The 26,565-nt window shown below is 38.3% G+C and overlaps 1 protein-coding gene across 2 annotated transcripts in view; it reads left to right on the top strand.

Annotated features, from left to right (window-relative positions):
- Positions 1-26,565, top strand: part of ZC3H12B (zinc finger CCCH-type containing 12B) — a 580,099-nt gene that overhangs the window by 331,602 nt on the left and 221,932 nt on the right. The window contains exon 2 of one of the 2 annotated variants that reach the window (XM_043895044.1): positions 3,708-3,768. The exons of the other annotated variant lie outside the window; for it this stretch is intronic. The gene's annotated coding sequence lies outside the window, so the exon portion shown is untranslated. The remainder of the gene's footprint in view (positions 1-3,707; positions 3,769-26,565) is intronic. 2 annotated transcript variants of the gene reach the window in all.

The following is a 26,565-nucleotide window of genomic DNA, read 5'->3' as shown; positions in this document are numbered from 1 at the left end:
AGATGATACCTCATTGTGGTTTTGATTTGCATTTTTCTAGTAATGAGCAATGTTGAGCATCTTTTCATGTGTTTATTAGCCATTTGCAGGTCTTTTGGAGAAATATCTGTTTAAGTCTACTGCCCACTTTTTTTTTCCTTTATTTTTTATTAGATGGAGGATAATTACTTTACAATATTCTAGTGGTTTTTTTCTATACATTGACATGAATCAGTCATGGATTTACATGTGTTCCCCATCCTGAACCCCCCTCCCACCTCCCTCCCCATCTTATCCCTCTGGGTCATCCCAGTACACCAGCCCTGAGCACTTGTCTCATGCATCCAACCTGGACTGGCGATCTGTTTCACACTTGATAATATACATGTTTCAATGCTATTCTCTCAGATGATCCCACCCTCGCCTCCTCCCAACAGAGTCCAAAATCTATTCTATACATCTCTGTCTCTTTTTCTGTCTTGCATATAGGGTTATCGTTACCATCTTTCTAAATTCCATATATATGCGTTAGTATACTGTATTGGTGTTAGTACTGGTGTATTGTTAGTATACTGTATTGGTATTTATCTTTCTGGCTTACTTCACTCTGTATAATGGGCTCCAGTTTCATCCATCTCATTAGAACTGATTCAAATGCATTCTTTTTAATGGCTGAGTAATATTCCATTTTGTATATGTACCATAGCTTTCTTATCCATTTGTCTGCTGATGGGCATCTAAGTTGCTTCCATGTCCTGGCTATTATAAACAGTGCTGCAATGAACATTGGGGTACATGTGTCTCTTTCAATTCTGGTTTCCTCGGTGTATATGCCCAGCAGTGGGATTGCTGGGTCATATGGCAGTTTTATTTCTAGTTTTTTTAAGGAATCTCCACACTGTTCTCCATAATGACTGTACTAGCTTGTATTCCCACCAACAGTGTAAGAGGGTTCCCTTTTCTCCACACCGTCTCCAGCATTTATTGCTTGTTTTTTTATTGGATCGTTTCTCTGATTTGAATTGCATGTACTGCTTATATATTTTGGATTTAATTCTTTCTCAGTTGATCCATTTGCTATTAATTTCTCCCATTCTGAAGATTATCTTTTCACCTTGCTTATAGTTCCCTGTATTGTGCAAAAGCTTTTAAGCCTGATTAAGTCCAATTTGTTTATTTTTGCTTTTATTTCCATTATTCTAGGAGGTGGGTCAAAGAAGGTCTTGCTGTGGTTTATGTCAAAGAGTGTGTACTGCCTATGTTTTCCTCCAAGCTTTATAGTTTCTGGTTTTACACTTAGGTCTTTAATCCATTTTGAGTTTATTGTTGTGTATGGTGTTAGGAAGTATTTTAATTTCATTCTTTTACACATAGTTGACCAATTTTACCAGCACCACTTGTTAAACAGACTGTCTTTTAACCATTGCATATTTTTGGCTCCTTTGTCAAAAATAAGGTGCCCATAGGTGCATGGATTTATCTCCATGCTTTCTACCTTGCTCCATTGGTCTATATTTACATTTTTGTAGCAGTATCATACTGTCTTTATGACTGTAGCTGTGTAGCATATTCTGAAGTCAAGAAGGTTGATACCTCCAGTTCCATTCTTCTTTCTCAAGATTGCTTTGGCTACTCAGGGTGTTTTGTGTTTCCATACAAATTGTAAAATCATTTGTTCTAGTTCTGTGAAAAATGCCATTGGTAGTTCGATATGGATTACATTGAATCTATAGATTGCTTTCAGTAGCATATTCATTTTCATTATATTGATTCTTTCAATCCAAGAATATGGTATATCTCTACCTCTGTTTGTGTCATCTTTGATTTCTTTCATCAGTGTCTTGTTGTTTTCTGCATATAGGTCTTTTGTCTCTTTAAGTAAATTTATTCCTAAGTATTTTATTCTTCTTGTAACAATGGTGACTGAGATTGTTTCCTTAATTTCTCTTTCTGATTTTTCATTGTTAGTATATAGGAATGCTAGAGACTTCTGTGTACTATTTTTTAAAGGAAATTCTTTCAGTTTTATACTATTGAGGATAAGGTTTGCTGTGGATTTATCTTATATGGCTTTTATATGGCTTTTACTATGTTTGAGGTATGTTACTTCTATGTCTACTTTCTGTAGAGTTTTTATCACAAATGGGTGTTGAAGTTTGTCAAAGGCTTTCTCTGCATTTACTGAGGCAATTATGTGGTGTTTACCTTTCAATTCGTTAATATGGAAAATTATGTTGATTTTTTGCATATATTGAATAATCCTTGCATACCTTGGATGAAGCCCATTTGATCATGATGTATGATCTTTTAGAAGTGTTGTTGGATTCTGTTTGCTAGAATTTTGTTGAGGATTTTTGCATTTATTTTCATCAGAGATATTGGCCTCTAATTGTATTTTTTGCTGCATCTTTGTCTGGCTTTGATATCAGGGTGATGGTGGCCTAGTAGAATGAGCTTGGAAGTTTTCCTTTCTGTAAAATTTTCTGGAAGAGTTTGAGCAGGATAGATTTTAGCTCTTCCCTAAACTTCTGGTAGAATTCATCTGTGAAGACATATGGCTCTGGGCTTTTATTTGTTGGAAGATTTTTACTTATTTATTGAAGGATAATTGCTTTACAGAATTTTGTTGTTTTCTGTCAAACATCAACAAGAATCAGCCATAGGTACACGCATGCCCCCTCCCTCCTGAACCTCCCTCCCACCTGCCTTCCCATCTTACCCTTCTAGAGCCCCTGTTTGAGTTCCCTGAGTAATATAACAAAAGCCCATTGTCTATCTGTTTTACATATGATATTGTAAGTTTCCATGTTACTCTTTCCATTCAGCTCCCCCTCCCCCTCCTCCCCTCTCCCCATGTCCATAAGTTTGTTTTCTTTGTCTGTTTCTCCATTGCAGCCCTGAAAATAAATTCATCAGTACCATCTTTCTAGATTTCATATGTATGTATTAGTATACAATATTTATATTTATATTTCTGACTTACTTCACTCTGTATACTAGGCTCTAGGTTTGTTCACCTCAGAACTGACTCAAATGTGCTCCTTTTTATGGCTGAGTAATATTGCATTGTATGTATGTACCATGGCGTCTTTGTCCATTCATGTGTTGGTGGACATCTAGTTTGCTTCCATGTTAACTATTGTAAATAGAGCTGCAATGAACATTGGGATACATGTGTCTTTCAATTTTCCCAGGGTATATACCTGATGCTGGGATTGCTGCATCATATGGAGGTTTTATTCCTAGTTTTTAAAGCAATCTCCATACTGTCTTCCATAGTGGGTGTATCAATTTACATTCCCACCAGCAATGCAAGAGGGTTCCCTTTTCTCCACATGTTATCCAGCATTTATTGTTTGTAGACTTTTTGATGATGGCCATTCTGACTGGTGTGAGGTAGTATCTTCTCATTGTAGTTTTGATTTGCATTTCTTTAATAATGAGTGATGTTGAACATCTTTTCATGTCTAAGTATTTCTTTGGAGAAATGTCTGTTTAGGTCTTTTCCTTATGTTTTGATTGAGTTGTTTGTTTTTCTAGTATTGAGTTGTATGGGCTGCTCGTGTATTTTGGAAAGTAATTATTTGTCAGTTGTTCATTTGCTATTACTTTATCCCATTCTGAGGGTTGTCTTTTCACCTTGTTTGTAGCCTCCTTTGCTGTGCAAAAGCTTTTAAGTTTAATTGGGTCCCACTTGTTTACCTTTGTTTTTATTTCCATTACTCTAGGTGGCGACTCATAGAGGATCTTGCTTTGATTTATGTCATCAAGAGTTCTCCCTGTTTGCCTGTAAGTGTTTTATAGTTTCTGATTCTACATTTAGGTCTTTAATGCATTTTGAGTTTTTATCTTTGTGTATAGCATTAGGAAGTGTTCTAATTTCATTCTTTTACATGTAGCTGTCCAGTTTTCCAAGCACCACTTATTGAAGAGGCTATCTTTGTCCCATTGCATATTCTTGCCAACTTTGTCAAAAATAAGGTACCCATAGATGTGTGGGTTTTTCTCTGGGCTCTCTATCTTGTTCCATTGGTCTATATTTCTCTTTTTGTGCCAATACCATACTGTCTTGATGACTGTAACTTTGTAGTATAGTCTGAAGTCAGGAAGGTTGATTCCTTCAGCTCCATTCTTCTTTCTTAACACTGTTTTGGCTTTTTGGGTTCTTTTGTGTTTCTATATGAATTGTGGTTTTTGTGTTCTAGTTCTGTGAAAAATGACATTTTTAATTTGATAGAGATTACATTGAATCTGTAGATTGCATTTGGTAGTATAGTCATTTTCACAATGTTGATTCTTCCTACCCAAGAAACGGAATATCTTTCTATCTGTTTATGTCATCTTTGATTTGATTTCTTTTATCAGTGTCATAATTTTCTGTGCACAGTTGTTTTGTTTCCTTAGGTATGTTTATTCCTAGATATTTTATTTGTTTCATTGCAAAGGTGAATGGGATTGATTCATTAATCTCTCTTTCTGATTTTTCATTGTTAGTATACAGGAATACAAGTGATTTCTGTGTATTGACCTTGTATCCCACAGCTTTGCTAAATTCACTGATTAGCTCTAGTAGTTTTCTGAGAGATTCTTTTGGATTTTCTATGTATACTATCATGTCATCTAAAAACAGTGAGAATTTTGCTTCTTCTTTTCCTATTTGGATTCCTTTTATTTCTTTTTCTTCTCTAATTGCCATAGCTAGGACTTCCAAAACTATATTTAATAATCATGGTGAGACTGGCCACTCTTGTCTTGTTCCTGACCATAGAGGGAATATTTTCAGGTTTTTATCACTGAGAATAATGTTTGTTGTGGGCTTATCATATATGGCCTTTACTATGTTGACATAGGTTGGTCATGGCTTTTCTTCCAAGGAGTGAGCATCTTTTCTATTTGCCATGAAGTCATGGGAATGGATGTCATGATCTTAGTTTTTTGAATGCTGAGATTTAAGCCAGCTTTTACACTCTCCTCTCTCATCTTCATCAAGAGGCTCTTTAATTCCTCTTTGCTTTCTGCTGGAAGGGTGATGTCATCTGCATATCTGACATTATTCTTATTTCTCCTGGCAATCTTGATTCCAGCTTGTTTGTCATCCAGCCCAGAGTTTCACATGATGTACTCTGTATATAAGTTAAATAAGCAGGGAGACAATACACAGCCTTGACATACTCCTTTCCCAGTTTGCAACCAGTCCTTTGTTCCATGTCTGTTGCTACCTGTTGCTTCTTGACCTGCATACAGATTTTTCAGGAGGCAGGTAAGGTGGTCTGGTATTCCCATCTCCTGAAGAATTTTCCACAGTTTGTTGTGATCCACACAGACAAAAGCTTTGGCATAGTCAATAAAACAGAAGTAGACGTTTTTCTGGAAGTAGTTTTTTTTTTTTTTTTTTTCCTGGAATTCTCCTGCTTTTTATGCGATACAACGGATGTTGGCAATTTGATCTCTGTTCCCTCTGCCTTTTCTAAATGCAACTTGAACATCTGGAAACTCATCGTTCACGTACTGCTGGATCTTGGAGAATTTTGAGCCTTACATTGCCAGTGTGTGAGATGAGTGCAATTGTGCAGCAGTTTGAACACTCTTTGGCATTGCTTTTTTTGGGGATTGGAATGACGACTGACCATTTCCAGTCCTGTGGCCACTGCTGAGTTTTCTAAATTTGCTGGCATATTGAGTGCAACACTTTCACAGCATCATCTTTTAGGATTTGAAACTGCTCAACTGGAATTCCATAATCTCCACTAGCTTTGTTCGTCGTGATGCTTCCTAAGGCCCACTTGACTTCACACTCCAGGACGTATGACTCTAGGTGAGTGATCACCCTATCATGGTTATCTGGGTCTTGAAGGTCTTTTTTTGTATAGGTTTTCTATGTATTCTTGCCACATCTTCTTAAATTCTTCAGCTTCTATTAGGTCCATAGTGCTTCTGTCCTTTATTGTGCCCATCTTTGCATGAAACATTCCTTTGTTGTCTCTAATTTTCTTGAAGATATCTCTAGTCTTTCCCATTCTATTATTTTCCTCTATTTCTTTGCTTGGATCCCTGAGAAAGGCTTTCTTATACCTCCTTGCTATTCTTTGAAACTCTGCATTCAGATGGGTATATCATTCCTTTCCCCTTTGCCTTTATCTCAAATACTGGTGATTTTAATATTCTCCCAAAGATCTCTAAGGCTATCCTCAGTTCTTTGCATTCTATTTCCTGTATTCTGCTCTTCAGCAGTTATTTCCATCATTCTATTTCCAGCTCACTTAACTATTCTTCTGCCTCAGTTATTCTGCTATCAATTCCTTCTGGAGTGTTTTTAATTTCCCCAATTTTGTTATTCATCTGTTTGCTTATTCTTTATTGCTTCTATGTCTTTGGTGATTGTATTAAATGTTTTTTTTTTTTTCCTTGTATTTTCTGCATCCTATTTTCAAATCTTTGGAACATCTTTCCTATCATTATTCTGAATTCTCTTACAGATAGGTTGCTTATTTCTTGTTCATTTATTTGGTCTTGTGAGTTTATACCTTGTTCTTTGGTTTGTGCTGTCATTTTCTGTCTTTCATCATTTTTTTCCCTAACTCGCTCCACTTGAGATCTCTTTTACCCAGGTTTCAGGGTTGATATTCCTTCTTACTTTTGTTTTTTGCCCTTGGAAGGAAAGGTCGATTGAGCGGTTTGTGTTGACTGCTTTTTAGGGGTGACTAGTGCCTGTGTTTTTGTGGGAAGAGATCAAGCAGGTAATTACAGAAATAAAAGAACATATACACACAGTTCCACACACACAGTTATAACCAAAGTATTCTAAAGAAAAGAGTAGAGGAGATTGACTTGGTGAAGAAGGGAAACCAAAATCGATATTGACGAATTAAAAGCAGAGCTAGCCAGTGCTCAGTCTGGAGAGTGCCAGCTGGGGAATATATAGCAAAGAGAGTACATCAATTTAACTTATATGGTGAAAAAAGAAAGAGGGAAGGAAAGGGGCAAGAAGAAAAAGAGAGGGGGAAAAAAGAAGGGAGAGAAAAGAGAAAAGGAAGGGTTGAAAAAGAGCATTCAAAAAGAGAGAGAAAAGGAAAAAATAGAAAAACAAAGATAAATAGATGTATGTCAAAAAGATTTATGTATTTCCAGGAATTGCTGTAGCTGGTAAATAACTATAAGAAAAGTAGTCAAATATATGAAAAACAAAAATCATTAAAATCACCAAAAAAAAGGTGAAAAAATATTTAAAATAATTATTTTAACTAGAAAAACAAAAAGGAAAACTCCATAGCACCACAAAAGGCTAATGTGCAGGTATAAATTTGTAGGGGGAAAAAACAGTGTGATTTATAAGAGAAAAAATAAGTTATCAAGGTCATATTTCTCCTTGATTGTGGAGTCTGCCCCTGTGGATGGGGTTAAATCAGTGTTCTGTGACGTTTTCTTCATTGAGGGAACTGGTGTCTGTGTTCTGGTTGATGGAGCTGGATCTCATCTCTCTGAAGGGCAGTGCAGTGTCCAGGAGTAGGTTTTGGAGTGTCTATGGGTTCAGTTTGTCTTTGGGCAGTCTTTCTGGCTTTGTCAGTGTTAGACATGTCTATTTCTGCAGCCACTTCAAAGTAGCTCTCTCAGCATATCTTCAGTGCTGCTAGCCCCGTAATTGTCCCTGGGATCATTGCCAGAGCTTCTGTTTTCCTGTTCAGTCCTGCATTGCTGGCTGAAGCTTGCTAGGTAGGGGCTCGTGTGGGTCTTTTTCTGGCTCCCCCACCATGCCCTAAGTGTTGTGGAGACTTGTGTGGGCTTCTTCCAGCCCCCTGAGCTAGCCCTGTATGTCACGGGGCTTGTGTGCAATTGTTTTGGCTCTCCAGGCCTGCCCTTTATGTTGCATCACTTGTGTGCACTTGTCTCAGCTCTCCAGGCCCACCCTCTATGTCTCGGGGCTTGTGTGTTCTTCTTGTGGCTACCCAGGCCCACCCTCTGCACAGGGAGGGTTGTGTGCACTGCAGAGGTTTGTATATCATGCCTCTCTTGGCAACCCAGGCCTGCCATCTGAGCCACAGGACTTCAGTGGGCTTCTCTTGTTTCCCTGAGTCTTCCCTCTGGTCGAAGCCACATGCATGAGTTGTTTATGGGCTGAAAAGTTCAGCTTTCTCTGTTTTCTGCCCTCTAAGTTGCCAGGAGCCATTATGCGAGATCCCATCCATGACGAGGTCATGAAGAAGATACCTGACATGCAAGGCCATTCAGGATCCCATCCATGATGAGGTCATGAGGAAAAAACCTGATACACAAGGCCATTCAGGATACAAGGGACCCTCCAGGTTAGCCTCAGCTTCTACCCCACCCTGTATCCTCCCCCCTTTTCTGCTGTTGTTCTTGTTTGCCCTGCTGCAGATTCTTGTGTTGCCTGCCGAGAGTTCTCCTGCTCCTCTTTCACTGAATAAAGACCAACTTAAAACCCTAATTAATAAATTTCCTGGACGCTGGTACCCTATGAAGGGGCCAGGGATGAAGGAAATGCTTCAATTCAAACCCTTTTGCTGGCATTCTGGCTTATTTGATAAATGTGTGCTCTCATTGCAAAAAAATGCCCATGATTGTTCTAAACATCCTAAGCACAGTACGCTAACAAAAGAAACTATTAAGCATAGGTCCCTCTGCGGGGTGAGAAAGGCTCCACAAATAAAATAGCCACAAATGTGCCTAATAGAAAATAGATAGAGATTAGCTGGTGACTTCCTGCAGGTAGTTAACTTTTAGACTAAAAGCCTATTTTGTGCTATATCTGTTTTTGCAATCCTTCACATTTCTGTTCCGTAAAAATGTAATCCTATCTAGTTCCCATGGAGATGATGCCTATTAGAAAGAAAATAGATTAACTATAAGAAAAACAGGATTGGCTACTGAAGTTACTTAAGTCACACCAGGTGCAAGCCATAAAGTGTTAACAGGCCTGAAGGCCAAATGATAAAGAAAACTCTTGTAAACAAGAAATATGTGGGTGACATCCTGTTTCTGTTGAAGGTCGAGTTGCTATAATGTTTTGAGATGACCTGTGTGTAAGCAATATGCACTTCCCCCAAAAAAGATGTTATTAAGGGTATAAAGGGGCAGTGCAAAAATAAACTTCAGACTTAGCCCCCGAGCTTTGTCTCACTGTGTCTCTCTCTCGCCGACACCGTTCATCCTGAGGGTACCCCTGGATCCTGCTGGGGCAAGGACCCCGGCACTAAGTCCCTGCTTTGCCCAGCTTTCTGAGATTCCACAGCTCCCCCTTGGGCCGCCTGTGAGGGAGCTTCCCAGTGCACAGGAGCTCTTCCTACTTCTCGACTCCTTCCCTCCCTCAGGGCACAAACTCCTCTCCAGAGGTTCTCCATCTTTTCCCTTTTTATGTTTCCATCCTCTCCCCTACCTCATTCCAGCGAGTTTAGCCTGCCCCCATGGAGGCCTGGCATCTTCTGCTGTCGTCTGGAGGTTGCTTTGTAGGAGTTGTTTTGTATCTTGATGAGTTTTTGATGTATTTGTGGGGAAACTGCCCATCTCCCTATCTATTCCTCCACCATCTTCTTCCACCACCCCCCAGAAGATTTTTTATTACAGTTTAGATTTCTGTGTTTGTGATTGGTCTGCTCATATTTTCTATTTCTTCCTGGTTCCATTGTGAAAGGTTATACTTTTCTAAAAATGTTTCCATCTCTTCCATGTTGCCCATTTTACTGGCATTAATTGCTGATAATGGTCTCTTATGATCCTTTGCATTTCTGTGTTGTCTGTTGTAACTTTTTTTTTCAATTTTAATTTTATTTATTTCAGTCTTATCCCTTCTATTCTTGATGAGTCTAACCAATGGTTTGTTAATTTTGTCATCTTCTCAAATAACTGGCTTTCATTTTACTGATTTTTATATATTCTCCATTTTTTTTTTCGATTATTTCTGCTCTGACCTTTATGATTTCTTTCCTTCTGCTAGCCTCAGATTCTTTTGTTGTTCTTTTGTTGCTTTAGGTTAAAGGATATGTTTTTTATTTGATGTCTCTCTTGTTTCTTGAGATAGGCTTGTATTGCTATACACTTCCTTCTTAGCACTGCTTTTACTGAATACCATAGATTTTGAGTTGCATTTTCATTGTCATTGTTTCTAGGCATATTTTTATTTCCTTTTTCTTTTCTTCAGTGACCTGTTGGTTGTTTAGAATCATATTGTTTAGCCTTCATGTGTTTGTTCTTTATAGTTTTTTTTTTTTTTTTTTGGTCTATAGTTGATATCTAATCTTATAGTGCTGTGATTAGAAAAGATGCTTGAAATTATTACATTAAAAAAATCACCAAGACTTGATTTGTGGCCCAGGATATAATCTATCCTGGAGAATGTTCCATGTGCAGTTGAGAAAACCATAAAGTCTATTGTTTTGGGGTGATATGCTGTGTAGATCTTAGGTCCAACTGTCCATTGTATTGTTTAAGACTTGTGTTTCTTTATTAATTTTCTGTCTGGATGACCTGTCCATTTGTGTGAGTGGGGTATTAAAATCTCCCACTATAATTTTGTTACTGTAGATTTTCCCTTTAATCGTCATTAGCATTTGCCTTACATATTGAGGTGCTTCTATGTTGGGTGCATATATATTTATAACTGCTGTGTCTTCTTCTTGGATTAATCCTTTGATCATTATGGAGTGTTCTTTGTATCTTGTCACAGTCTTTATTTAAAAGTCTATTTTATCTGATATGAATATTGCTACTCCTGCTTTCTTTTGATTTCTGTTTGCATGGAATATAATTTTCCAGACCTTCACTTTCAGGCTGTATGTGTTCCTAGGTTTGAGGTGGGTCTCTTGTAGACAGCATATGTAGGGGTCTTGCTTTTGTATCCATTCAGCCAATCTGAATGGGTTGGAACATTTAGCCCATTTACATTTAAGGTAATTATTGATAAACATGATCTTTTTACCATTTACTTTACTGTTTGGGGTTTGTTTTTATAGGCCTTTCTGTGGTATCTGTCTAGAGAAGTTCTTTTAGCATTTATTGAAGAACTGGTTTGGCAGTGCTGAATTCTCTTAGCTTTTGCTTGTTTATAAAGCTTTTGATTTTTCCTTTGAATCTGAATGAGACTGAATGAGATCCTTGCTGGATAGAGTAACCTTGGTTGTAGGTTTTTCCTTTTCCTCACTTTAAGTATATCCTGTCATCCCTTTGTGGCCTGCAGTTTCTGTTGAATGATCAGCTGTTAGCCTTATGGGGATCCCCTTGTATGATGTTTGTTGTTTTTTCCTTGTTGCTTTTAATATTTGTTCTTTGTGTTTAATTTTTGTTACTTTGATTAATATGTGTCTGGGCATGTTTCTTTTTGGGCTTGGCCTGTATGGGACTCTCTGGGATTCCTGGACTTGGTGGTTATTTCCTCCCCCATTTTAGGGACATTTTCAACTTTAACTCCTTAAATATTTTCTCATGTCCTTTCTTTTTGTCTTCTCCTGGGACACCTATGATTTATATATTGGAGCACTTTATGTTCTCCTAGAAGTCTCAGATGCTGTCCTCATTTCTCTTTATTTGTTTTCTTCATTCTACTCTACTTAAGTTATTTCCACCATTCTATCTTCCTGCTCACTTATCTGTTATTCTGCCTCAGTTACTGTATGGTTGGTTCCCTCTGGTATATTTTTAGTTTCAACTATTGCATTGTTCATTATTGATTGTTTATTCTTTAATTCTTCTAGGTCCTTGTTAAATATTTCTTGCATCTTCTTGATCTATGCTTCAAGTTTATTTATCCATGCTTCCATTTTGTTTTCAAAATTTTGGATTAACTTTGCTGTCATTATTCTGAATTCTCCTTCATGTAGACTCCTTATTTCCTCCTCACTTATTCGGTCTGGTGGATTTTTACCTTGTTCCTTCAACTACTGGATATTTCTCTGTCTTTTCATTTCCTTTAGTCTACTGTGTTTTGAGTCTCCTTTCTCCTGACTGGAATGTCATAGTTCCTCTTAATTGTGGAGTCACCACCACTCTCCATGGGTGGATTTGGATCAGTGCTTGTGAAGGTTTCCTGGTTGGGGGGTGGGGAGTGGGGGCGAGCGGTGTGCCTGTGTTTTGGTCGATGGAGCTGGATTTTATCTCTCTGAAGGGCAGTGCCTTGTCCATTATTGAGTTTGGGGATGTCTATGGGTTTGGTATTGCTTTGGGTAGCCTGTCTGCTAATGCGCAGCACTGTGTTCCTGTTTTACTGAAAGAATTGACATGGGGTATATGAGCACTGGGGCTTGCTGGCCTTTGGTTGGGCTTGGTTTTGGTGTTGAGATGGAGGCCTTTCAGAGGGCTCTTGCCTATTAGTGTTCCCTGGGGTCAGCAGTTCTCTGGTGGATCAAAATCTTGGACTTGAGTCTCACACCTCAGGGGTTCAGGCTCAATCCATCCTGTAGCTCCAAGATCCCACAAGCCACAGAGTGCAGAAGACAAGTCCCCAAGATTCTTGGTGAAGACAGAACTCAGTGGCCCAAAAAGCCTAGTGAGACTTATACCAATGTCCTCTAATATTTCTAGAAAGGTCTCTGGACCTGTTGTGGGCAGAGTGGCATCAGTTTTGTCTTAAATATGGCCTTATTCCAACTTATATTTTCTCCTAAAGTTTAAAGTTGTCCCCAAAGCCCATAGTCTGATCCCTATCCAGACACAAGGACATGAAAGTTGAGGCTCATTAGGGATCACTTGCTCTCTTTGTCTGGGGAGTGTGGAGGATATGGCAGCCACAGTTGGAAAGTAAGGGCAGTGCCTGGGCCAACAGAGAACTGTTGGATGCTATTACAGTCTGAGTTCTCCTAGAGGAAAAGACCTCATTTTGTGGGTCCTTAGGAAGAGCCAGGCTGTTTAAGCTCCAAGCAAGGTGTGGGCAGTAACTGGTGCCTTATCACAGCCTGGTGGTAGCTGCCACCTGGGGATAGGACTGCATCAAGCAGTGTTTTGTCTGCTGCCTCAGCAGTCACACCTAATTTCTCAGCTGTGTTGAGTCCTCTTGGCATATCAAGACTACCAGACCTCAACTTCTCCCTGGGATTTTTCCCAGAGCTTAAACACCCTGCCCCTGTCCTTTGATGTAGGCCAAGTCTTGCTAGCCACTTCTCTCAGTTCCCCGCTCCCACCCTCTGGTCCAGGCTGAGACTTGTAAGCTGCTTATTAGCTTAGGGATATTCAGCAGTGGTAGTGGCAGCTGCAGCAGCAGTGATTGATTTCTGTGGTGAATTTCTCTGTGTTTTGTACTCTGAACTCCCACTGTTGCATGGCACTCTAAGGTTCCATAACCCCACTTAGCCCTGCCTGTGAGGGGGTTTCCTAGTGCATGGAAACTTCCTCCTTCACATCTCCCTTTCTCCCTTGGGGCACATGTCACCGTTCTGAAATTCTTTATCTCTTTTTATGTCTTCATCTTTTGTCCTAGCTCATTCTAAGGAGATTGACTTTTCTTTTTGGAAGTTTGGGTTCTTCTGCTGTTGCTCAGAAGTTGTTCTGTAGGAGTTGTTATACATTCTGATGAATTTTTTATGTATTTTTTGGATGCAGGTGATCTCCCCATCTTACTCTTCTGCTATCTTCTTCCATTTCCCAAAACTTCATTTTCAAAGGGCACACACACACAAATTTTACATGCACCAGGACCCACGACAAAAGCAATAATTTGATAGGAGCCTCAGTTCAGTTCAGTTGCTCAGTCATGTCCAACTCTTTGCGACCCCATGGACTGCAGCACACCAGACCTCCCTGTCCATCACCAACTCCCAGAGTTTACTCAAACTCATGTCCATTGAGTCAGTGATGCTATCCAACCATCTTATCCTCTGTCATCCCCTTCTTCTCCTGCCTTCAATCTTTCCCAGCATCAGAGTCTTTTCAAATGAGTCCACTCTTCACATCAGGTGGCCAACATATTGGAGTTTCAGCTTTAACATCAGTCTTTCTAATGAATATTCAGTACTGATTTCCTCTAGGATTGACTGATTGGATCTCCTTGCAGTCCAAGGGATTGTTAACAGTCTTCTCCAACACCATAGTTCAAAAGCATAGTTCAAAAGCATGATAGAAGTCTGGGCCAGACCTACATGCTGGCCTTTGAAAGGCTCCTGGAGAGGGGTGAGTTGCAGCTCACTCTGGGGACATAGACACTGGTGGCAGACATATTCCAGAACACTAAACTGCTTAAACACATAATGGCTTGACACCAAGACCAGGCCTACACCCTAGCTTGTAGGCTCCAGTGTTGGGATACCTCAGGCCAAACAAGTTATTGGGCAGGTTCACAGACCTCTGCATTAGCAACTCAGGCTGCCTAAATATTAGAGAACACACAGCTGCCTCTGGACACAATCCTATCCACAGCCCAGCCTAGCCCACCAGAGGGCCAAGACCCAGCTCCACCTACAAGTGGAAAGTCACTGTGACTCCACCTGAAAGCCAGCAAAAGCCCCTAGTCTACCTTCTCTCACCAGGGGGCAAACACCTGAAGCAAGAAAACTATAATCATACAATACAGACCAAATCTTGTCCCTGGCCCTTCCCACTAGGAGACCAGCACAACCATTGAGACACCTCAGACACCATAGCCAACAGTGTCAAGAACCAGCCCTCCCCATCTAATGATCTGAAACAAGCTATGGGATCCCTGGTCCCTGAATCCAAACTCCAGAAGTCAACGCTGCTTTCCAGTAGTCCAGCACTAACACCAGGATTTAGCTATACCTCTTAGTGAGTGGGCAACAGCCCCAGAATATTCAGTACCTTGAATCTACCCACCAGTGAGCCAGAACTAACCCAAAGGCCTCAAGTATTCTGCAACCACCACCTCATGACCAGGCCCTGCTAAACAACAGTATCCACATAGGCAGGGTCTAGTGACCAATCAGACTAGGGGCCAGCCAAACACAAATAATCAGCCATCTACAACAGAAAGACTCATTCAGCCCTCTGGGGGAAGCCCTTGGAGCAAATAGCTTGAATGAAAACAGGGGAGTGCACTGATGGGATGAATAGGATGCCTCTTAGGGAAGGCCACATATCCAAGATTGAAAATGTAACTAACCTACAACATACATAAAAACACAATCAGAAACTTATTTTTAAAAATGAGGTGGTGGAAGGATTTGTTCTATATGAAGGAACAAAATTGATCAGAAGAACAAAGTGAAGTGGAGGCAGGCAATATACCTGAGAAAGAGTTCAGGGTAGTGATCATAAAGATGAGCAAATAATTCAGGAGAAGAATGGATGCACAAAATGAAAAGTTAGTATTTTAACAGAGAGTTAGGAAATATATAGACCAATAAAACAGAGATGAAGAACACAATACATGAAAAATACACAAGAAAGAATCAATAGTAGACTAAATGATTCAGAAGAATAGATCAGTGACCTGGAAGACAAAGTAGTGGAAATCACTGATGCTAAACAGAAAAAAAAAAAAAAAAAGAAATTAGGAAAATTTAGAAGGCATCTTGCATACCATGTAGCACAATAATATTTGAATTTCTTATGTCCCAGAAGGAGAATAGTGAGTGAAAGAGCCCAAGAAAACATTTGAAAAGATAATAGATGAAAACCTCCCTAACAGGGGAAATAAACAGATCCCCAAGTCCAGGAAGTACAGAGTCCCATACAGGGTTAATCCAAAGAGGAAAGCATCAAGACACATTGTAATCAAAATGAAAGCAATTAAAGATAAAGAGAGAATGCTAAGAGGAGCAAAGAAAAGCAAGAAATAAAATACAAGAAACTTCCCTAAGGCTATCAGTGGATTTTTTAAGCAGAAACTCTGCAAGCCATAAAGGAGTAGTATGGTATATTTAAAGTAATAAAATGGAGAACCATCTTCTGGACCTTCATTCCCCCACCCAGAGGCACATGGTTGTTGTTTTTATCTGCCCCCCCCCATTCTGTGTAGCCAGACAAGATGGTAGAGTAGAAGGACCTTGAACACATCTTCTCCCACAAGAACTCCAAAATCACAGCTACCTACTGAACAACCATCATTTAAAATACTGGAAGCTGCCAAGAAGATATTATACATTCAAAGACAAAGAAGAAACCACAAGGAGATTGTAGAAAGGGTACAGTAGCAATGTAACAATACCCCATGCCCCACAGTGGGACACTCAAAATCTGGAGAACAATTATATTGCAGAAGTTCTCCCATAGGAGTAAGAGTTCTGAGCCCTGCACCAGTTTTCCCAGTCTGGGGCCTGGACATTGGGAGAAGAGGCCCAGAAGCATTTGACTTTGAAGGCCAGTGGGACTTGAGCACAGGAGCTGTACAAGACTGGGTGGGGGAACTCCACCCTTGGAGGGTGCACATAGGGTCTTGCATGCCCCAGGAACCAAGGGAAAAGCAGTGATTTCATAAGAACCTGAACCAGACCTAAGTGCTGATCCTGAAGAGTCTCCTGGGAAGACAGTAGGAGGAATGGTTGTGGTTCTATTTGTAGACATAAAAACTGGTAGTGAACATGTCTGTGAGTACTATTCTGAAAGCTAGCATGTTCACTGAATCATTAATACCGGACATGGCCCCACTTAACAGCCTGTAGGCCCTAGTGTTATTATGCCTCAAGCTAAAAAAAACAACAGGATGGGAACACAGTGCCATCTGTCAACAGATAGGTTGCCCAAAGACTTTCTGAGCCCACAGTCACCTCTACATGTCCATATAGTTCTGCTCACCAGAAGGCAAATACCCAGCTCCACCCACCCATGGGCAAGCATGAGCCTCTCTCACTAGAAAGCTTGCACGACTCTCTCGGCTAGCCTCACATACTGAAGGACAGACACCAGAAGCAAGAAAACTATGACCCCCACAGCCTGAGAATCTGAGTCTGCAAACACAGGAGAGAACCTACACTGAGACAAGCAGGTCTCTGGCCCACGGATAAAGAGAAAAGAGTATACTGCTGGGACAAATAGGATATACCTTACAGAAGGCCCCTTCTCCAGAGCCAAGAAACATAATTAAACCTCTTCATGCATAAAAGTACAAATAGAAATTTAGACAAAATGAGATGTCAGAACTATATGTTCCAGATGAAGGACTAAGGCACACCCCCTAAACAACTAAATGCCATGAAAATAGATGACAGCAGAATAAATGAAGCAGAAGAAAGGACAAGTGGAGACAGAGTGGTGGCAATCAGAGCCATGGAAAAGAATACAGGGGAAAAAAAAGAAAATTAACAAAGACTATTTAAGAGACTTCTGGAACAAAGACAAACATGCCAACAATTGTGCTATAGTGGTACCAGAAGGAGAAGGGAGAGAGAAAAGGCCCAAGAAAATATCTTAAGATAGAAGAGCTGAAAACTTCCCTAACATGGGAAAGGAAACATTGAACCAAGTCCAAGAAGTGCAGAGAATCCCATACAGGAATAACCCAAGTAGAAACATGCTGAGACACATAGTAATCAAACTGACAGAAATTAAAGACAAAGAGAAACTGCTAAAAAAGAAACCAGGGAAAAGCAGCAAATAACATAGGAAGGAACCTCTGTAAGATTATAAACTGGATGTTTCAGCAGAAACTGCTGGCCAGAAGGGAGTGGCATGATGTATTTAAGTGATTAAAGGGGAAAAGCAACAACTAAGGCTACTCTTTCCATCAAGGCTCTTGTGTACATTCAACAGAAAAACCAAAAACTTTATTGGAGACATGAAATATTCAAAGGAACTAAACCAGCTTTACAACAAACACCAAAGGAAATTCTCTAGGTGGAAAAGAAAAAGCCACAACAGGAAACAAGATAATCATGAAATGGGAATGCTCATTTGTAAAGGCAAACATACAGTAATGGCAGGAAGTCATCCACATAAAAATATGATATTTGAACTAATCATAATGAGAGGAGGAGAGTACAAATGCAGAATACTAGCAATACATATGAAATTAAGAGTTCAGCAACTTAAAAATCATATATATACATGCATATATACAAAAACCTCATAGTAACTCTAAACTGAAAATCAACAACATATATAAACACAATACAAATACATAACTAAAGAAAGTCATCAAGTCACAAAAGAAGAGAACAAAACAGGAAAGAAAGAAAAAAAAGACCTACAAAAACAATTAACAAAATGACAATTAAAACATACATATCAGTAATTACCTTAAATGTAAACCAGTTAAATGCTGTAACCAAAAAAATTAGATTGGCTGAATAAATACACAAGCCATCTTAAGAGGGTCTCTTCTAGACAGTATATATTTATCTATATCTATACCTATCTATCTATCTATCTATCTATCTATCTATCTATATATATATATATATATATATATATATATATAAATACACAAGCAAGATATCTATCTATCTATCTATCTTAAGAGGGTCCCAGACATAGATAAATATATACTGTCTACAAGAGACCCTCTTAAGATCTAGAGACACATACAGGTTGAAACTGAGGGGATGGAAAAAGATATTTCATGCACATGGAAATCAAAATAAAGCTGGATAGCAATGCTCATAAAAGAAAAAAAAATAGACTTTAAAATAAATATTGTTAAAAAATAATAAAAATAAAATAAAGATTGTTATGAGACAATAACAAGAGGAACATTACATAATAATCAAGGGTTTAATCCAAGAGAAAGATCAAACAATTGCAAATATTTATGCACCCAACAGAGGAACACCTCAACGTACAGGGCAAATGTTAACAGACATAAATGGAGAAATTGACAGTAACACAATAAGAGTGGGCAACTTTAACAAACCATTGCAGCGATGGACAGATAATTCACACAAAAAAGTTGATAAGGAAACATATGCCATATATGAAATATTAGACCATATGAACTTAATTATTATTAATAAAATATTCCATCTGAAAGAAGCAGAATACCTATTCTTTTCATGTGGAATTCTCCAGGACAGAATATATGCTACACCACAAAGCAAGCCTCAGTATATTTAAGAAAATTGAAACCATATCAAATATCTTTTCCAACCGCAATGCTATGAGATTAGAAATCTACTGCAAGGGAAAAAAAAAAAAAAAAACTGCGAGAGGCACAAACATATGGAGGCCAAACAATGTGCTACTAAGCAGCCAGTGGATCACTAAAGAAATTAAAGAGGTAAGAAAAATACCAAAGACAAATGAAAATGAAAACACAATGATCCAAAACTGACAGGACACAACAAAAGCAATTCTAAGAGGGCAGTTTATAGTGATACAAACGTATCTCAAGAAACAAGAAAAATCACAAATAAAAACCCTAAGCTTAAAAAAAAGAAAAAAAAAACCCTAAGCTTACTCCCAAAGCAACTAGAGAAAAAGAACAAATAAAAGCCAAAGTAGAAGGAAAGAAATCATAATGATCAGAGCAGACATAGGTGAAATAGAGACTAAAAAGATACTAGAAAAGATATATGAAACTAAAGCAGTTTCTTCAAAAAGATAAAATTGATAAGACTTTAGTTGGGGGAACAAGACAAAATAGTGGAACAGAAAGTCTCAAGTTCAACTCCTCTAATGAAAAGACTAAAATTATGTCTAACTGCTGAACAAGCATTGGCCAAAAAAAATTTTAAAAAAAGGCTGGAACCTACAAAAAGATATTCTATGTTCAAAGGAAAAGAAGTCACTATAAGACAGTAGGAAGGGTGTTTTCTGGATATAATAAAATACCATAGCCACCATATGGACAATGTACAAACTAGAAAATAACTATGTATCATGCATTTTCACATAAGAGTGAGGGTTTGGAGCCCCACGTCAGTCTCCCAGCCCAAAGGTTTGGCATTGGGTGGAGGAACCCCAAGAGAATTTGGCTTTGAAGGCCACTGTGGCTTGAATATTGGAACCCCAGAAGATTGTGGGAAACAGAGACTCCGTTCTTGGAGGCTACATGGTTTCACATGCAGTGGGACCTAGGGCGAAGTAGTGACTCCATTGGAGCCTTGGCCAAACACACCTGCTGGTCTTAGATCATCTCCTGGGTGGAGGTGTGGGGGAGGAGTTTGGCTGTGGCTCTCTGTGAAGGGAGTGACACTGGTGGCAGAGACCCCAGGCAATGTTTATTGGTGTGAATTCTTCTACAAATCACTATTTTGACACTAGACTTGGACCCCCTGACAGCCTGCTAGTTGCCTCAGGCCAAACAACCAACAGGGTGTAAACAAAGCCCCACTTATCAGAACACACATGGCACAAAACCATCCCTAAAGATACACCTTGTCATAGCCTTGCCAGTCAGAATGACAAGACCCAGCTGCACCCACCAGTGAGTTGGTAGAAACCAGTCGTTTTCACCGGGAGGCATGCACAAGCCCTTAGATCAAGCTCACTCACCATTGTGCAGATGCCAGAAGCAAGTAGAACTATGATCCTACATCCTACAGAACTGAGACCACAAACAAGGAAAGTTAAACAAAATGAGATGACAGAGAAATAGGTTCCAGGTGAAGGAAGAAGATAAAACCTCAGAAGAACAACTAAGTGAGGTTGAGATAGGCAATCTACCTGAAAAATAATTCAAATTAATGATAGTAAAGATGATCCGATATCTTAGAAAAAAGAAAGGAGGCAGTGACCAAGAAGGTACAAGAAATATTTAATAGAGATTCAGGAGATTTAAAGAACAGAGATGAACAACACAATAACTGAAGTGAAAAATATGCTAGCTGTAAAACAATAGCAGAATGAATGAGGCAAAAAAGCAGATAAGTGAGCTGGAATACAGATTGGTGTAAACCACTGCCATGGATCACGATAAAGAAAAAAGAATGAAAAGAAATGAGCACAGTCTCTGATACCTCTGGGACAACATGAAAAGAACCAATATACATATTACAGGTATCTCAGAAGAAGAAGAAGAAGAGAGAGAAAGGGCTTGAAAAATTATTTGAAGGGATAATAGCCTACATTTTTCTAATATGAGAAAGCTAACACTCACTGAAGTCCAGGAAGCACAGAGAATCACATAGAGTCCCATAGATGATAAACCCAAGTCCTAATACACACACACACACACACACACACACACACACACACAATATGGGCTTCCCTGGTGGCTCAGATGGTAAAGAATCTGCCAGAAATGCAGGAGAATCAGGTTCACTCTCTGGGTCAGGAAAATCCCCTGGAGAAGGGAAAGACTACTCACTCCAGTATTTTTGCCTGGAGAATTGCATGGACAGAGGAGCTTTGTGGACTACAGCCCATAGAGCTGCAAAGAGTCAGACACCACTGAATGACTAACAGAACAAAAACTACAACAACAACTATACACACACACACACACACACACACGCAGGCATGCACACACACACACAAACACACACTTACTGTCAACATGTAGTGCCATTGGTTTATTTTGTGGGAATTCAGTTCAGTCGCTCAGCAATGTCTGACTTTTTGTGACCCGGTGAACCACAGCACGCCAGGTCTCCCTATCCATCACCAACTCCCAGAGTTTACCCAAACTCATGTCCATTGAGTCGGTGATGCCATCCAACCATCACATCCTCTGTCGTCCCCTTCTCCTCCTTGCCGTCAATCTTTCCCAACATCAGGGTCTTTTCAAATGAGTAAGCTCTTCGCATGAGGTGGCCAAAGTATTGGAGTTTCAGCTTCAACATCAGTCTTTCCAATGAACACTCAGGACTGATCCCCTTTAGGATGGACTAGTTGGATCTCCTTGCAGTCCAAGGGACTTTCAAGAGTCTTCTCCAAAACCACAGTTCAAAAACACCAGTTCTTTGGCACTCAGCTTTCTTTATAGTCCAACTCTCACATCCATATATGACCACTGGAAAAACCATAGCCTTGACTAGACGGACCTTTGTTGGAAAAGGAATGTCTCTGCTTTTTAATATGCTGTCTAGAATGATCATAACTTTTCTTCCAAGGAGCAAGAATCTTTTAATTCCATGCCTGCAGTCACCATATGCAGTGATGTTTGAGTCCCAAAGAATAAAGTCTCTCACTGTTTCTATTGGTTCCACATCTATTTACCATAAAGTGATGGGACCAGCTTCCACGATCTTAGTTTTCTGAATGTTGAGCTTTAAGCCAACATTTTCACTCTCCTCTTTCACTTTCTTCAAGAGGCTCTTTAGTTCTTCTTCACTTTCTGCCGTAAGGGTGGTGTCATCTGCATATCTGAGGTTATTGATATTTCTCCTACCAATCTTGATTCCAGCTTGTGCTTCATCCAGCCTGGCATTTCACATGATGTACTCCACATATAAGTTAAATAAGCAGAGTGACAATGTAAAGCCTTGACATACTCCTTTCCTGATTTGGAACCAGTCTGTTGTTCCATGTCCAGTTCTAACTGTTGCTTCCTGACCTGAATACAGGTTTCTCAAGAGGCAGGTCAGGTGGTCTGGTATTCCCATCTCTTTCAGAATTTTCCACAGTTTATTGTGATTCACACAGTCAAAGGCTTTGGCATAGTCAATAAAGCAGAAATAGATGTTTTTCTGAAACTCTCTTGCTTTTTGATGATCCAGCAGATGTTGGCAATTTGATCTCTGGTTCCTCTGCATTTTCTAAAACCAGCTTGAACATCTGGAAGTTCACAGTTCACGTAATGTTGAAGCCTGGCTTGGAGAATTTTGAGCATCACTTTACTAGAGTGTGAGATCAGTGAAATTGTGCAGTAGTTTGAGCATTCTTTGGCCTTGCCTTTCTTTGGGATTGGAATGAAAACGGACCTTTTCCAGCCCTGTGGCCACTGCGAATTTTTCCAAATTTGCTGTCATATTGAGTGCAGTACTTTCACATCATCATCTTTTAAGATTTGAAATAGCTTAACTGGTATTCCATCACCTCCACTAGCTTCATTCATAGTGATGTTTCCTAAGGCCCACTTGACTTCACATTCCAGGATATCTGGCTCTAGGTGAGTGATCACACCATTGGGATTATCTGGGTCGTGAAGATGTTTTTTGTATAGTTCTTCTGTGTATTATTGCCACCTCTTCTTAATATCTTCTACTTCTGTTAAGTCCATACCTTTTCTGTCCTTTACTGAGCCTATCTTTGCACGAAATATTCCCTTGGTATCTCTAATTTTCTTGAAGAGATCTCTAGGCTTTCACATTCTATTGTTTTCCTCTATTTCTTTGCACTGATCACTGAGGAAGGCTTTCTTATCTCTCCTTGCTGTTGTTTGGAACTCTGCATTCAAATAGGTATATCTTTCCTTTTCTCTTTTGCTTTTTGCTTCTCTTCTTTTCACAGCTACTTGTAAAGCCTCCTCAGACAGACATTTTGTTTTTTTGCATTTCCTTTTCTTGGGGATGGTCTTGATCAATGTCTCCTGTACAATTTCACAAACCTCTGTCCATAGTTCATCAGGCACTCTGTCTATCAAATCTAGTCCCTTAAATCTTTTTCTCACTTCCACTGTATAATTGTAAAAGGTTTGATTTCGGTCATAACCTGAATGGTCTAGTGGTTTACCCTGCTTTCTTCAATTTATGTCTGAATTTTGTGGAATTCTATCACAATTTTTCCATATGGGATTAAAAACCTTAAGATACTGCATGCCATTTTTTGGACAGGGCATTTAAACTTTGGTACTCACAAAGCACGATTATTAGCCTGCTAAATTTTATGTATATATAAATGAGTCACTTTTCTGTACACTTGAAACACAGTGATTTTATTATGTTTCTATTTAAAAAAAAACAAAATAATTATTTCAAGGTAGCTCTGTTAGATTCAACAGAATGCAAATAGACACCTCAGTGAAGTGAAGAAAGCAACATAAGGAGAGAACAGGAATTTTAACAGATAGATGTGAGTCATAGCAAAGGAATTTTGGGCCACAAAAACTCAAAGAATAAAATTAAATATGCAAAAGAGTGTTTCATAATCAGGCTCGATCAATCAGAATAAAAAATCTACAAGCTTCAAGGCAGATCTCTTGATATTACACCATCAGAGGAGAAAAAAAGAAATACGAATGGCAAAGTGTAGGGACTTTACTGGTAGTTCTGTCTGATGGTTCCCAGATGTTCCGCCTGTGAATGCATGGGGCATGATTTCAATTCCTGGTCTGAGACGATTCTACATGCATGGGACAATTGAACTCAGTGCACCAAAATTACTGAGCCTATGCTCTAGAGCCCAAAAGCCACAACTACCAAAGCCCAGGAACCTAGAGCCTGTGCTCTGTGACAAGAGAAACTACCCATGAAAAGTTCTCACATTGAAATGAAGAGTAGCCCCCCACTGGCCACAACTAGAGAAAGTCTGCATGCAGCACGGAAGACCCAGTGTGGCCAAAAATTAAATAATTTTTAAAAGAATGACAAAGAATTAAAAAAGCTTACTTGAATTATTAGACCTCATAAAATTAAACCACAGTCATGTTATGAGAGTCCTGTCAGGAGAACAGAGTGAGAAAGAGACAGAAAACATATTTAAAGAATTAATAGTTTAAAACATCCCCAAAGTGTGGAGAGATATGGCTATACAGGTACATGAGGATCATAGATTCCCAAACAAATTCAAACTAGTGAAATCTTCAAGTAGATACATTATAATCAAGCTCTCAGGTATTAAATACAAAAACAGAATTTTAAAATAGCAAGAGAAAAAAACATCATATAACAGTGAACACTGATAAAGTTGCCAGCAGATTTCTCAGGAGAAACCTGACAGGTTAATAGAAATTGGGATAATATGCACAACGTGCTCAAAGGAAAAAAAAAAAAAAATCTTCCAACCAAGAATATTTTAACTAGAAAAGTTATCTTTTAGAATTTTTTTCCCTAAACAAACAAGACTTGAGTAAATTAATCACTACTAGACCTACCTTACAAGAATTCCTAAAAGGAGTTCTTCAGGCTGAAATGAAAGGATACTAATAGCAATATAAAAACATAAAAAAGTGTATAATTTACTGCTAAAGGTAAATATATAGTCAAAAGCAAAATACTTCTAATACAGAAATGTTATGTAAATTACTTTGAACTCTAACATATATGTTAGTAGAGAAAAGTGTTTAAAATAACTGTAGCTATAATATTTTAATGTATACGCAATATAAAAGAATGTAAATTGGAATATAAAAAAGTTAAATGGAAGGGTCAAGTAAATATGTAGAACTTTTTATTATGCAATTCAAGTTAAGTTGTTATAAGCTTAAAATAGACTGCTATAACTGTAAGATATTTCATGAAAACCTCATGGCAATCAAAAAGCCATACACTCACAAAGAAAGATGGGACTAGATTTTTAAAAAGAACAAAAAAGCTACAAAACAATAAGGAAACATTAACAAAATGGTAATAGTATGCCCTTAGCCTATCAATAGTTACTTTAATAGTAAATGGTTTAAATTCTCCAGTTAAAAGTAAAAGAGTAGCTAAATAGGTAAAAAATATATATAAGACCTAACTGGATGCCATCTATAAGAGACTTAGTCGACATTTACAGACACTCAGATTGAAAGTGAAGCAGTGGAAAGAGATATTTCATGCCAATGGAAACCGAAAAATGCAGGGGTAGCTATATTTATATCAGACTAAAAAGACTTTAGGTCAAAAGCTATAACAAGAGACAAAGAATGTCATTATATATGATAAAGGGATTGATTCATCAATATGATATAAAATTGTATATACCCAATATTGGAGCACTTAAATACATTAAGCAACTATTAGCAGTTATAAAGGAAAAAAATATACATCAAAGCAATAATAGTAGGGAACTTCATACCCCACTTTGAACAATGAATTGATCATCAGATAGAAAATCAATAAGGAAATAATGAATTTGAATGGCATTTTATACGAAATGAACCTAATGTACATATAGAGACTGTTTTATTCAATAGCAATGCATCTTATTCTCAAGTGCAAATAGAACATTCTTCAGCATAAATTATATATTATTATTTCACAAAAGAACTCTTATCTGATGTAAGAAAACAGATCATATCAAGTATCTCTTCCAATTACAATAGTATAAAATAGTATAATCAGTAACAGAGGAAAACCTAGAAAATTCACAAGTATGTGGAAATTAACATTTCTGACCAACCAATGAATCAAAGAAAAAATCAAAAGAGAAATAAAAACTATCTTGAGATAAACAAAATTTTAAATACATACAAAAAAACAGTGCTAAGAGGTGCTAAGTGAGCAGTGCTATATTTGTAGTAATAAATATGTACATTAAGGGAAAAAAAGAAGGAACACAAATAAATGACATAACCTTGTGTATCTTTACTAGAAATGGAAGAACAGACAAATTCAAAGATTAGCATAAATAAATAAATAATAAATGCTAGGATAAACATAAACAGAGACTAGAAAGACAACAGAAAAAATCAGAAAGACTAAAAGTTGGTCTTTTTAAAAGATAAAATAGATGTACATTTAACTAGACTAACAAAAAAAGACTCAAATTAGTAAAACTATAACAAAAAAAAAGAAAAGAAAAATTACCACTGGTACCACAGAAATACAAAGGATCATAAGAGACAAGTATGAATAATTATATACCAACAAATTAAAAAAAAAATTAGAAGAAATTTAAAAATTTCTAGAATCATAAAACCAACCAAGATTGAGTCATGAATAATGGAAAATCTGA

Source organism: Cervus elaphus, chromosome X (assembly GCF_910594005.1).
Source record: "Cervus elaphus chromosome X, mCerEla1.1, whole genome shotgun sequence".
Classification (NCBI taxonomy): domain Eukaryota; kingdom Metazoa; phylum Chordata; class Mammalia; order Artiodactyla; family Cervidae; genus Cervus; species Cervus elaphus.
Note: the sequence above shows the minus strand (reverse complement) of the source record. Positions and strands in the feature narration are given on the sequence as shown.